At 43.9% G+C, this 12,620-nt stretch overlaps 1 protein-coding gene across 1 annotated transcript in view; it reads right to left on the reverse strand.

Annotated features, from left to right (window-relative positions):
- ZC3H12B (zinc finger CCCH-type containing 12B) overlaps nucleotides 1-12,620 on the reverse strand; it is a 111,326-nt gene that overhangs the window by 54,244 nt on the left and 44,462 nt on the right. The window lies entirely within an intron of this gene.

Below are 12,620 nucleotides of genomic sequence, written 5' to 3' on the forward strand. Positions count from 1 at the left end.
TTTTATTTTTATTTACTTATTTTTTTTATATATGAAATTTATTGACAAATTGGTTTCCATACAACACCCAGTGCTCATCCAAGAGCTTTTTTTAAAAAACACACTAAATTGATTAACCCTTCGCCAGACTCACCAAGAAAAAAAGTACCCCCCAAAATGAAAACAGAAATGAGAGAGAAGTAACAACTGACATCGCACATATAAAAAAGGATTAGAGGGGCTCGAGGGGAAGATGGCGGCGTAGGAGGACGCTGGGCTCACCCCGCGTCCTGCTGATCACTTAGATTCCACCTACACCGGCCTAAATAACCCAGAAAACCGCCAGAGGATTAGCAGAACGGAGTCGCCAGACCCAAGCGCAGACGAGAGGTCCACGGAAGAGGGTAGGAAGGGCAGTGAGGCGGTGCGTGCTCCACGCACTGGCGGGAGGAAGCCGGGGCGGAGGAGCGGCTCGCCGGCCAAGCAGTGTCCCTGAGTCTGGCTTGCAAAAGCGGAGGGGCCTGACGGACTGTGTTCCCACAGCAAGCCCGACTTAGCGTCTGGGAGGTCATAAGTTAACAGCTCTGCTCAGAAAGCTGGAAGGCTGGAGGACAAAGGGAGGGAGAGCTGCGGAGCCCCCCGGGACGACAGAGCTCAGTTTGGTGGGGAACAAAGGTGCTCGCCAGCGCCATCTCCCCTGCCCATCCCCCAGCCAAAATCCCAAAGGGAACCGGTTCCTGCCAGGGAAATTGCTCACTCCCTGCAAACACCCAACTCTGTGCTTCTGCGGAGCCAAACCTCTGGCAGCAGATCTGACTCCCTCTGGCTGCCACAGGGCCCCTCCTGGAGAGGATCACCTAAGGAGAAGCAAGTTAAGCCTGCCCCCCTGCCGCCTTGCACCTTGCCTACCCACCCCAGCTAATACGCCAGATCCCCAGCATCACAAGCCTGGCATTGTGCAAGTAGCACAGACGGGCCACGCCACTCCACAGTGAATCCCACCCCTAGGAGAGGGGAAGTGAAGGCACACACCAGTCTGACTGTGGCCCCAACGGTCGGCAGGGGGCAGACATCAGGTCGGACTGCGGCCCCGCCCACCAACTCCAGTTATACACCACAGCACAGGGGAAGTGCCCTGCAGGTCCACACCACTCCAGGGACTATCCAAAATGACCCAGCGGAAGAATTCCCCTCAGAAGAATCTCCAGGAAATAACAACAGCTAATGAACTGATCAAAAAGGATTTAAATAATATAACAGAAAGTGAATTTAGAATAATACTCATAAAATTAATCGCTGTCCTTGAAAACAGTATAGAGGACAGCAGAGAATCTCTTGCTACAGAGATCAAGGGACTAAGGAACAGTCACGAGGAGCTGAAAAACGATTTAAACCAAATGCAAAACAGAATGGAAACAATGACAGCTCTGATTGAAGAGGCAGAGGAGAGAATAGGTGAACTAGAAGATAAAGTTATGGAAAAAGAGGAAGCTGAGAAAAAGAGAGATAAAAAAATCCAGGAGTATGAGGGGAAACTTAGAGAACTAAGTGATACACTAAAAAGAAATAATATATGCATAATTGGTATCACCGAGGAGGAAGAGAGAGGGAAAGGTGCTGAAGGGGTACCTGAAGAAATAAAGCTGAGAACTTCCCTGAACTGAGGAAGGAAAAAGGCATTGAAATCCAAGAGGCACAGAGCACTCCCTTCAGGCGTACCTTGAATCGATCTTCTGCACGACATATCATAGTGAAACTGGCAAAATACAAGGATAAAGAGAAAATTCTGAAAGCAGCAAGGGGTAAACGTGCCCTCACATATAAAGGGAGACCTATAAGACTCGTGACTGATCTGTCTTTTGAAACTTGGCAGGCCAGAAAGAATTGGCACGAGATTTTCAGGGTGCTAGACAGAAAAAATGTGCAGCCGAGAATCCTTTATCCAGCAAGTCTGTCATTTAGAATAGAAGGAGAGATAAAGGTCTTCCCAAAAAAACAAAAACTGAAGGAATTTGTCACCACTAAACCAGCCCTACAAGAGATCCTAAGGGGGACCCTGTGAGACAAAGTACCAGAGACATCACTACAAGCATAAAACATACAGACATCACAATGACTCTAAACCCGTATCTTTCTATAATAACACTGAATGTAAATGGATTAAATGCGCCAACCAAAAAACATAGGGTATCAGAATGGATAAAAAAACAAGACCCATCTATTTGCTGTCTACAAGAGACTCATTTCAGACCTGAGGACACCTTTAGATTGAGAGTGAGGGGATGGAGAACTATTCATCATGCTACTGGAAGCCAAAAGAAAGCTGGAGTAGCCATACTTATATCAGACAAACTAGACTTTAAATTAAAGGCTGTAACAAGAGATGAAGAAGGACATTATATAATAGTTACAGGGTCTATCCATCAGGAAGAGCTAACAATTATAAATGTCTATGGGCCGAATACCGGAGCCCCCAAATATATAAAACAATTACTCATAAACTTAAGCAACCTATTGATAAGAATGTGGTAATTGCAGGGGACTTTAACACCTCACTTACAGAAATGGATAGATCATCTAGACACATGGTCAATAAAGAAACAAGGGCCCTGAATGAGACACTGGATCAGATGGACTTGACAGATCTATTTAGAACTCTGCATCCCAAAGCAACAGAATATACTTTCTTCTCGAGTGCACATGGAACATTCTCCAAGATAGATCATATACTGGGTCACAAAACAGCCCTTCATAAGTTTACAAGAATTGAAATTACACCATGCATACTTTCAGACCACAATGCTATGAAGCTTGAAATCAACCACAGGAAAAAGTCTGGAAAAGCTCCAAAAGCATGGAGGTTAAAGAACACCCTACTAACGAATGAGTGGGTCAACCAGGCAATTAGAGAAGAATTCAAAAAATATATGGAAACAAACGAAAATGAAAATACAACAATCCAAACGCTTTGGGACGCAGCGAAGGCAGTCCTGAGAGGAAAATACATTGCAATCCAGGCCTATCTCAAGAAACAAGAAAAATCCCAAATACAAAATCTAACAGCACACCTGAAGGAAAGAGAAGCAGAACAGCAAAGGCAGCCTAAACCCAGCAGAAGAAGAGAAATAATAAAGATCAGAGCAGAAATAAACAATATAGAATCTAAAAAAACTGTAGAGCAGATCAACGAAACCAAGAGTTGGTTTTTCGAAAAAATAAACAAAATTGACAAACCTCTAGCCAGGCTTCTCAAAAAGAAAAGGGAGATGACCCAAATAGATAAAATCATGAATGAAAATGGAATTATTACAACCAATCCCTCAGAGATACAAACAATTATCAGGGAATACTATGAAAAATTATATGCCAACAAATTGGACAACCTGGAAGAAATGGACAAATTCCTGAACACCCACACTCTTCCAAAACTCAATCAGGAGGAAATAGAAAGCTTGAACAGACCCATAACCAGCAAAGAAATTGAATCGGTTATCAAAAATCTCCCAACAAATAAGAGTCCAGGACCAGATGGCTTCCCAGGGGAGTTCTACCAGACGTTTAAAGCAGAGATAATACCTATCCTTCTGAAGCTATTCCAAGAAATAGAAAGGGAAGGAAAACTTCCAGACTCATTCCATGAAGCCAGTATTCCTTTGATTCCTAAACCAGACAGAGACCCAGTAAAAAAAGAGAACTACAGGCCAATATCCCTGATGAATATGGATGCAAAAATTCTCAATAAGATACTAGCAAATCGACTTCAACAGCATATAAAAAGAATGATTCACCATGATCAAGTGGGATTCATTCCTGGGATGCAGGGCTGGTTCAACATTCGCAAATCAATCAGTGTGATACATCACATTAACAAAAAAAAAGAGAAGAACCATATGATCCTGTCAATTGATGCAGAAAAGGCCTTTGACAAAATCCAGCACCCTTTCTTAATAAAAACCCTTGAGAAAGTCGGGATAGAAGGAACATACTTAAAGATCATAAAAGCCATTTATGAAAAGCCCACAGCTAACATCATCCTCAACAGGGAAAAACTGAGAGCTTTTTCCCTGAGATCAGGAACACGACAGGGATGCCCACTCTCACCGTTGTTGTTTAACATAGTGCTGGAAGTTCTAGCACCAGCAATCAGACAACAAAAGGAAATCAAAGGCATCAAAATTGGCAAAGATGAAGTCAAGCTTTCGCTTTTTGCAGATGACATGATATTATACATGGAAAATCCGATAGACTCCACCAAAAGTCTGCTAGAACTGATACATGAATTCAGCAAAGTGGCAGGATACAAAATCAATGTACAGAAATCAGTTGCATTCTTATACACTAACAATGAAGCAACAGAAAGACAAATAAAGAAAATGATCCCATTCACAATTGCACCAAGAAGCATAAAAGACCTAGGAATAAATCTAACCAAAGATGTAAAGGATCTGTATGCTGAAAACTATAGAAAGCTTATGAAGGTAATTGAAGAAGATTTAAAGAAATGGAAAGACATTCCCTGCTCATGGATTGGAAAAATAAATATTGTCAAAATGTCAATACTACCCAAAGCTGTCTACACATTCAATGCAATCCCAATCAAAATTGCCCCAGCATTCTTCTCGAAACTAGAACAAGCAATCCTAAAATTCCTATGGAACCACAAAAGGCCCCGAATAGCCAAAGGAATTTTGAAGAAGAACCAAAGCAGGAGGCATCACAATCCCAGACTTTAGCCTCTACTACAAAGCTGTCATCATCAAGACAGCATGGTATTGGCACAAAAACAGACACACAGACCAATGGAATAGAATAGAAACCCCAGAACTAGACCCACAAACGTATGGCCAGCTCATCTTTGACAAAGCAGGAAAGAACATCCAATGGAAAAAAGACAGCCTCTTTAACAAATGGTGCTGGGAGAACTGGACAGCAACATGCAGAAGGTTGAAACTAGACCACTTTCTCACACCATTTACAAAAATAAACTCAAAATGGATAAAGGACCTAAATGTGAGACAGGAAACCATCAAAACCTTAGAGGAGAAAGCAGGAAAAGACCTCTCTGACCTCAGCCGTAGCAATCTCTTACTCGACACATCCCCAAAGGCAAGGGAATTAAAAGCAAAAGTGAACTACTGGGACCTTATGAAGATAAAAAGCTTCTGCACAGCAAAGGAAACAACCAGCAAAACTAAAAGGCAACCAACGGAATGGGAAAAGATATTTGCAAATGACATATCGGACAAAGGGCTAGTATCTAAAATCTATAAAGAGCTCACCAAACTCCACACCCAAAAAACAAATAACCCAGTGAAGAAATGGGCAGAGAATTAGGGGATTCTGGGAAGATGGCGGCGTAGGAGGACGCTGGGCTCACCGCGCGTCCTGCTGATCACTTAGATTCCACGTACACCTGCCTAAATAACCCAGAAAACCGCCAGAGGATTAGCAGAACAGAGTCACCAGACCCAAGTGCAGACGAGAGGCCCACGGAAGAGGGTAGGAAGGGCGGCGAGGCAGTGCGCGCTCCATGCACTGGCGGGAGGGAGCCGGGGCGGAGGGGCGGCTCGCCAGCCAAGCAGAGCCCCTGAGTCCGGCTTGCAAAAGCGGAGGGGCCTGACGGACTGTGTTCCGACAGCAAGCGCGACTTAGCGTCTGGGAGGTCATAAGTTAACAGCTCTGCTCAGAAAGCGGGAAGGCTGGAGGACAAAGGGAGGGTGAGCTGCGGAGCCCCCAGACGACAGAGCTCAGTTTGGCGGGGAACAAAGGCGCTCGCCAGCGCCATCTCCCCCGCCCATCCCCCAGCCAAAATCCCAAAGGGAACCGGTTCAGGCCAGGGAAATTGCTCGCTCCGCGCAAACACCCAACTCTGTGCTTCTGCAGAGCCAAACCTCCGGCAGCGGATCTGACTCCCTCCGGCTGCCACAGGGCCCCTCCTGAAGTGGATCACCTAAGGAGAAGCGAGCTAAGCCTGCCCCCCCTGCCGCCGTGCACCTTGCCTTCCCACCCCAGCTAATACGCCAGATCCCCAGCATCACAAGCCTGGCAGTGTGCAAGTAGCCCAGACGGGCCACGCCACCCCACAGTGAATCCCGCCCCTAGGAGAGGGGAAGAGAAGGCACACACCAGTCTGACTGTGGCCCCAGCGGTCGGCTGGGGGCAGACATCAGGTCGGACTGCGGCCCCGCCCACCAACTCCAGTTATACACCACAGCACAGGGGAAGTGCCCTGCAGGTCCTCACCACACCAGGGACTATCCAAAATGACCAAGCGGAAGAATTCCCCTCAGAAGAATCTCCAGGAAATAACAACAGCTAATGAACTGATCAAAAAGGATTTAAATAATATAACAGAAAGTGAATTTAGAATAATAGTCATAAAATTAACCGCTGGGCTGGAAAACAGCTTACAGGACAGCAGAGAATCTCTTGCTACAGAGATCAAGGGACTAAGGAACAGTCACGAGGAGCTGAAAAACGCTTTAAAGGAAATGCAAAACAAAATGGAAACCACCACGGCTCGGATGGAAGAGGCAGAGGAGAGAATAGGTGAACTAGAAGATAAAGTTATGGAAAAAGAGGAATCTGAGAAAAAGAGATAAAAAAATCCAGGAGTATGAGGGGAAAATTAGAAAACTAAGTGATACACTAAAAAGAAATGATATACGCATAATTGGTATCCCAGAGGAGGAAGAGAGAGGGAAAGGTGCTGAAGGGGTACTTGAAGAAATCATAGCTGAGAACTTCCCTGAACTGGGGAAGGAAAAAGGCATTGAAATCCAAGAGGCACAGAGCACTCCCTTCAGGCGTAACTTGAATCGATCTTCTGCACGACATATCATAGTGAAACTGGCAAAATACAAGGATAAAGAGAAAATTCTGAAAGCAGCAAGGGGTAAACGTGCCCTCACATATAAAGGGAGACCTATAAGACTCGTGACTGATCTCTCTTTTGAAACTTGGCAGGCCAGAAAGAATTGGCACGAGATTTTCAGGGTGCTAGACAGCAAAAATATGCAGCCGAGAATCCTTTATCCAGCAAGTCTGTCATTTAGAATAGAAGGAGAGATAAAGGTCTTCCCAAAAAAACAAAAACTGAAGGAATTTGTCACCACTAAACCAGCCCTACAAGAGATCCTAAGGGGGACCCTGTGAGACAAAGTACCAGAGACATCACTACAAGCATAAAACATACAGACATCACAATGACTCTAAACCCGTATCTTTCTATAATAACACTGAATGTAAATGGATTAAATGCGCCAACCAAAAGACATAGGGTATCAGAATGGATAAAAAAAACAAGACCCATCTATTTGCTGTCTACAAGAGACTCATTTTAGACCTGAGGACACCTTTAGATTGAGAGTGAGGGGATGGAGAACTATTTATCATGCTACTGGAAGCCAGAAGAAAGCTGGAGTAGCCATACTTATATCAGACAAACTAGACTTTAAATTAAAGGCTGTAACAAGAGATGAAGAAGGACATTATATAATAGTTACAGGGTCTATCCATCAGGAAGAGCTAACAATTATAAATGTCTATGCGCCGAATACCGGAGCCCCCAAATATATAAAACAATTACTCATAAACAGAAGCAACCTTATCGATAAGAATGTGGTAATTGCAGGGGACTTTAACACCCCACTTACAGAAATGGATAGATCATCTAGACACACGGTCAATAAAGAAACAAGGGCCCAGAATGAGACACTGGATCAGATGGACTTGACAGATCTATTTAGAACTCTGCATCCCAAAGCAACAGAATATACTTTCTTCTCGAGTGCACATGGAACATTCTCCAAGATAGATCATATACTGGGTCACAAAACAGCCCTTCATAAGTTTACAAGAATTGAAATTATACCATGCATACTTTCAGACCACAATGCTATGAAGCTTGAAATCAACCACAGGAAAAAGTCTGGAAAACCTCCAAAAGCATGGAGGTTAAAGAACACCCTACTAACGAATGAGTGGGTCAACCAGGCAATTAGAGAAGAAATTAAAAAATATATGGAAACAAACGAAAATGAAAAGACAACAATCCAAACGCTTTGGGACGCAGCGAAGGCAGTCCTGAGAGGAAAATACATTGCAATCCAGGCCTATCTCAAGAAACAAGAAAAATCCCAAATACAAAATCTAACAGCACACCTAAAGGAAATAGAAGCAGAACAGCAAAGGCAGCCTAAACCCAGCAGAAGAAGAGAAATAATAAAGATCAGAGCAAAAATAAACAATATAGAATCTAAAAAAACTGTAGAGCAGATCAACGAAACCAAGAGTTGGTTTTTTGAAAAAATAAACAAAATTGACAAACCTCTAGCCAGGCTTCTCAAAAAGAAAAGGGAGATGACCCAAATAGATAAAATCATGAATGAAAATGGAATTATTACAACCAATCCCTCAGAGATACAAACAATTATCAGGGAATACTATGAAAAATTATATGCCAACAAATTGGACAACCTGGAAGAAATGGACAAATTCCTGAACACCCACACTCTTCCAAAACTCAATCAGGAGGAAATAGAAAGCTTGAACAGACCCTAACCAGCGAAGAAATTGAATCAGTTATCAAAAATCTCCCAACAAATAAGAGTCCAGGACTAGATGGCTTCCCAGGGGAGTTCTACCAGACGTTTAAAGCAGAGATAATACCTATCCTTCTCAAGCTATTCCAAGAAATAGAAAGGGAAGGAAAACTTCCAGACTCATTCTATGAAGCCAGTATTCCTTTGATTCCTAAACCAGACAGAGACCCAGTAAAAAAAGAGAACTACAGGCCAATATCCCTGATGAATATGGATGCAAAAATTCTCAATAAGATACTAGCAAATCGAATTCAACAGCATATAAAAAGAATGATTCACCATGATCAAGTGAGATTCATTCCTGGGATGCAGGGCTGGTTCAACATTCGCAAACCAATCAACGTGATACATCACATTAACAAAAAAAAAGAGAAGAACCATATGATCCTGTCAATTGATGCAGAAAAGGCCTTTGACAAAATCCAGCACCCTTTCTTAATAAAAACCCTTGAGAAAGTCGGGATAGAAGGAACATACTTAAAGATCATAAAAGCCATTTATGAAAAGCCCACAGCTAACATCATCCTCAACAGGGAAAAACTGAGAGCTTTTTCCCTGAGATCAGGAACACGACAGGGATGCCCACTCTCACCGTTGTTGTTTAACATAGTGCTGGAAGTTCTAGCATCAGCAATCAGACAACAAAAGGAAATCAAAGGCATCAAAATTGGCAAAGATGAAGTCAAGCTTTCGCTTTTTGCAGATGACATGATATTATACATGGAAAATCCGATAGACTCCACCAAAAGTCTGCTAGAACTGATACATGAATTCAGCAAAGTGGCAGGATACAAAATCAATGTACAGAAATCAGTTGCATTCTTATACACTAACAATGAAGCAACAGAAAGACAAATAAAGAAAATGATCCCATTCACAATTGCACCAAGAAGCATAAAAGACCTAGGAATAAATCTAACCAAAGATATAAAGGATCTGTATGCTGAAAACTATAGAAAGCTTATGAAGGTAATTGAAGAAGATTTAAAGAAATGGAAAGACATTCCCTGCTCATGGATTGGAAAAATAAATATTGTCAAAATGTCAATACTACCCAAAGCTATCTACACATTCAATGCAATCCCAATCAAAATTGCACCAGCATTCTTCTCGAAACTAGAACAAGCAATCCTAAAATTCCTATGGAACCACAAAAGGCCCCGAACAGCCAAAGGAATTTTGAAGAAGAACCAAAGCAGGAGGCATCACAATCCCAGACTTTAGCCTCTACTACAAAGCTGTCATCATCAAGACAGCATGGTATTGGCACAAAAACAGACACACAGACCAATGGAATAGAATAGAAACCCCAGAACTAGACCCACAAACGTATGGCCAGCTCATCTTTGACAAAGCAGGAAAGAACATCCAATGGAAAAAAGACAGCCTCTTTAACAAATGGTGCTGGGAGAACTGGACAGCAACATGCAGAAGGTTGAAACTAGACCACTTTCTCACACCATTTACAAAAATAAACTCAAAATGGATAAAGGACCTAAATGTGAGACAGGAAACCATCAAAACCTTAGAGGAGAAAGCAGGAAAAGACCTCTCTGACCTCAGCCGTAGCAATCTCTTACTCGACACATCCCCAAAGGCAAGGGAATTAAAAGCAAAAGTGAACTACTGGGACCTTATGAAGATAAAAAGCTTCTGCACAGCAAAGGAAACAACCAGCAAAACTAAAAGGCAACCAACGGAATGGGAAAAGATATTTGCAAATGACATATCGGACAAAGGGCTAGTATCTAAAATCTATAAAGAGCTCACCAAACTCCACACCCAAAAAACAAATAACCCAGTGAAGAAATGGGCAGAGAATTAGGGGATTCTGGGAAGATGGCGGCGTAGGAGGACGCTGGGCTCACCGCGCGTCCTGCTGATCACTTAGATTCCACGTACACCTGCCTAAATAACCCAGAAAACCGCCAGAGGATTAGCAGAACAGAGTCACCAGACCCAAGTGCAGACGAGAGGCCCACGGAAGAGGGTAGGAAGGGCGGCGAGGCAGTGCGCGCTCCATGCACTGGCGGGAGGGAGCCGGGGCGGAGGGGCGGCTCGCCAGCCAAGCAGAGCCCCTGAGTCCGGCTTGCAAAAGCGGAGGGGCCTGACGGACTGTGTTCCGACAGCAAGCGCGACTTAGCGTCTGGGAGGTCATAAGTTAACAGCTCTGCTCAGAAAGCGGGAAGGCTGGAGGACAAAGGGAGGGTGAGCTGCGGAGCCCCCAGACGACAGAGCTCAGTTTGGCGGGGAACAAAGGCGCTCGCCAGCGCCATCTCCCCCGCCCATCCCCCAGCCAAAATCCCAAAGGGAACCGGTTCAGGCCAGGGAAATTGCTCGCTCCGCGCAAACACCCAACTCTGTGCTTCTGCAGAGCCAAACCTCCGGCAGCGGATCTGACTCCCTCCGGCTGCCACAGGGCCCCTCCTGAAGTGGATCACCTAAGGAGAAGCGAGCTAAGCCTGCCCCCCCTGCCGCCGTGCACCTTGCCTTCCCACCCCAGCTAATACGCCAGATCCCCAGCATCACAAGCCTGGCAGTGTGCAAGTAGCCCAGACGGGCCACGCCACCCCACAGTGAATCCCGCCCCTAGGAGAGGGGAAGAGAAGGCACACACCAGTCTGACTGTGGCCCCAGCGGTCGGCTGGGGGCAGACATCAGGTCGGACTGCGGCCCCGCCCACCAACTCCAGTTATACACCACAGCACAGGGGAAGTGCCCTGCAGGTCCTCACCACACCAGGGACTATCCAAAATGACCAAGCGGAAGAATTCCCCTCAGAAGAATCTCCAGGAAATAACAACAGCTAATGAACTGATCAAAAAGGATTTAAATAATATAACAGAAAGTGAATTTAGAATAATAGTCATAAAATTAACCGCTGGGCTGGAAAACAGCTTACAGGACAGCAGAGAATCTCTTGCTACAGAGATCAAGGGACTAAGGAACAGTCACGAGGAGCTGAAAAACGCTTTAAAGGAAATGCAAAACAAAATGGAAACCACCACGGCTCGGATGGAAGAGGCAGAGGAGAGAATAGGTGAACTAGAAGATAAAGTTATGGAAAAAGAGGAATCTGAGAAAAAGAGATAAAAAAATCCAGGAGTATGAGGGGAAAATTAGAAAACTAAGTGATACACTAAAAAGAAATGATATACGCATAATTGGTATCCCAGAGGAGGAAGAGAGAGGGAAAGGTGCTGAAGGGGTACTTGAAGAAATCATAGCTGAGAACTTCCCTGAACTGGGGAAGGAAAAAGGCATTGAAATCCAAGAGGCACAGAGCACTCCCTTCAGGCGTAACTTGAATCGATCTTCTGCACGACATATCATAGTGAAACTGGCAAAATACAAGGATAAAGAGAAAATTCTGAAAGCAGCAAGGGGTAAACGTGCCCTCACATATAAAGGGAGACCTATAAGACTCGTGACTGATCTCTCTTTTGAAACTTGGCAGGCCAGAAAGAATTGGCACGAGATTTTCAGGGTGCTAGACAGCAAAAATATGCAGCCGAGAATCCTTTATCCAGCAAGTCTGTCATTTAGAATAGAAGGAGAGATAAAGGTCTTCCCAAAAAAACAAAAACTGAAGGAATTTGTCACCACTAAACCAGCCCTACAAGAGATCCTAAGGGGGACCCTGTGAGACAAAGTACCAGAGACATCACTACAAGCATAAAACATACAGACATCACAATGACTCTAAACCCGTATCTTTCTATAATAACACTGAATGTAAATGGATTAAATGCGCCAACCAAAAGACATAGGGTATCAGAATGGATAAAAAAAACAAGACCCATCTATTTGCTGTCTACAAGAGACTCATTTTAGACCTGAGGACACCTTTAGATTGAGAGTGAGGGGATGGAGAACTATTTATCATGCTACTGGAAGCCAGAAGAAAGCTGGAGTAGCCATACTTATATCAGACAAACTAGACTTTAAATTAAAGGCTGTAACAAGAGATGAAGAAGGACATTATATAATAGTTACAGGGTCTATCCATCAGGAAGAGCTAACAATTATAAATGTCTA

This window comes from Lynx rufus, unplaced genomic scaffold (genome assembly GCF_022079265.1).
Source record: "Lynx rufus isolate CCGP_SWC_20201006 ecotype Redwood Valley unplaced genomic scaffold, mLynRuf1.p SCAF_30, whole genome shotgun sequence".
NCBI lineage: Eukaryota > Metazoa > Chordata > Mammalia > Carnivora > Felidae > Lynx > Lynx rufus.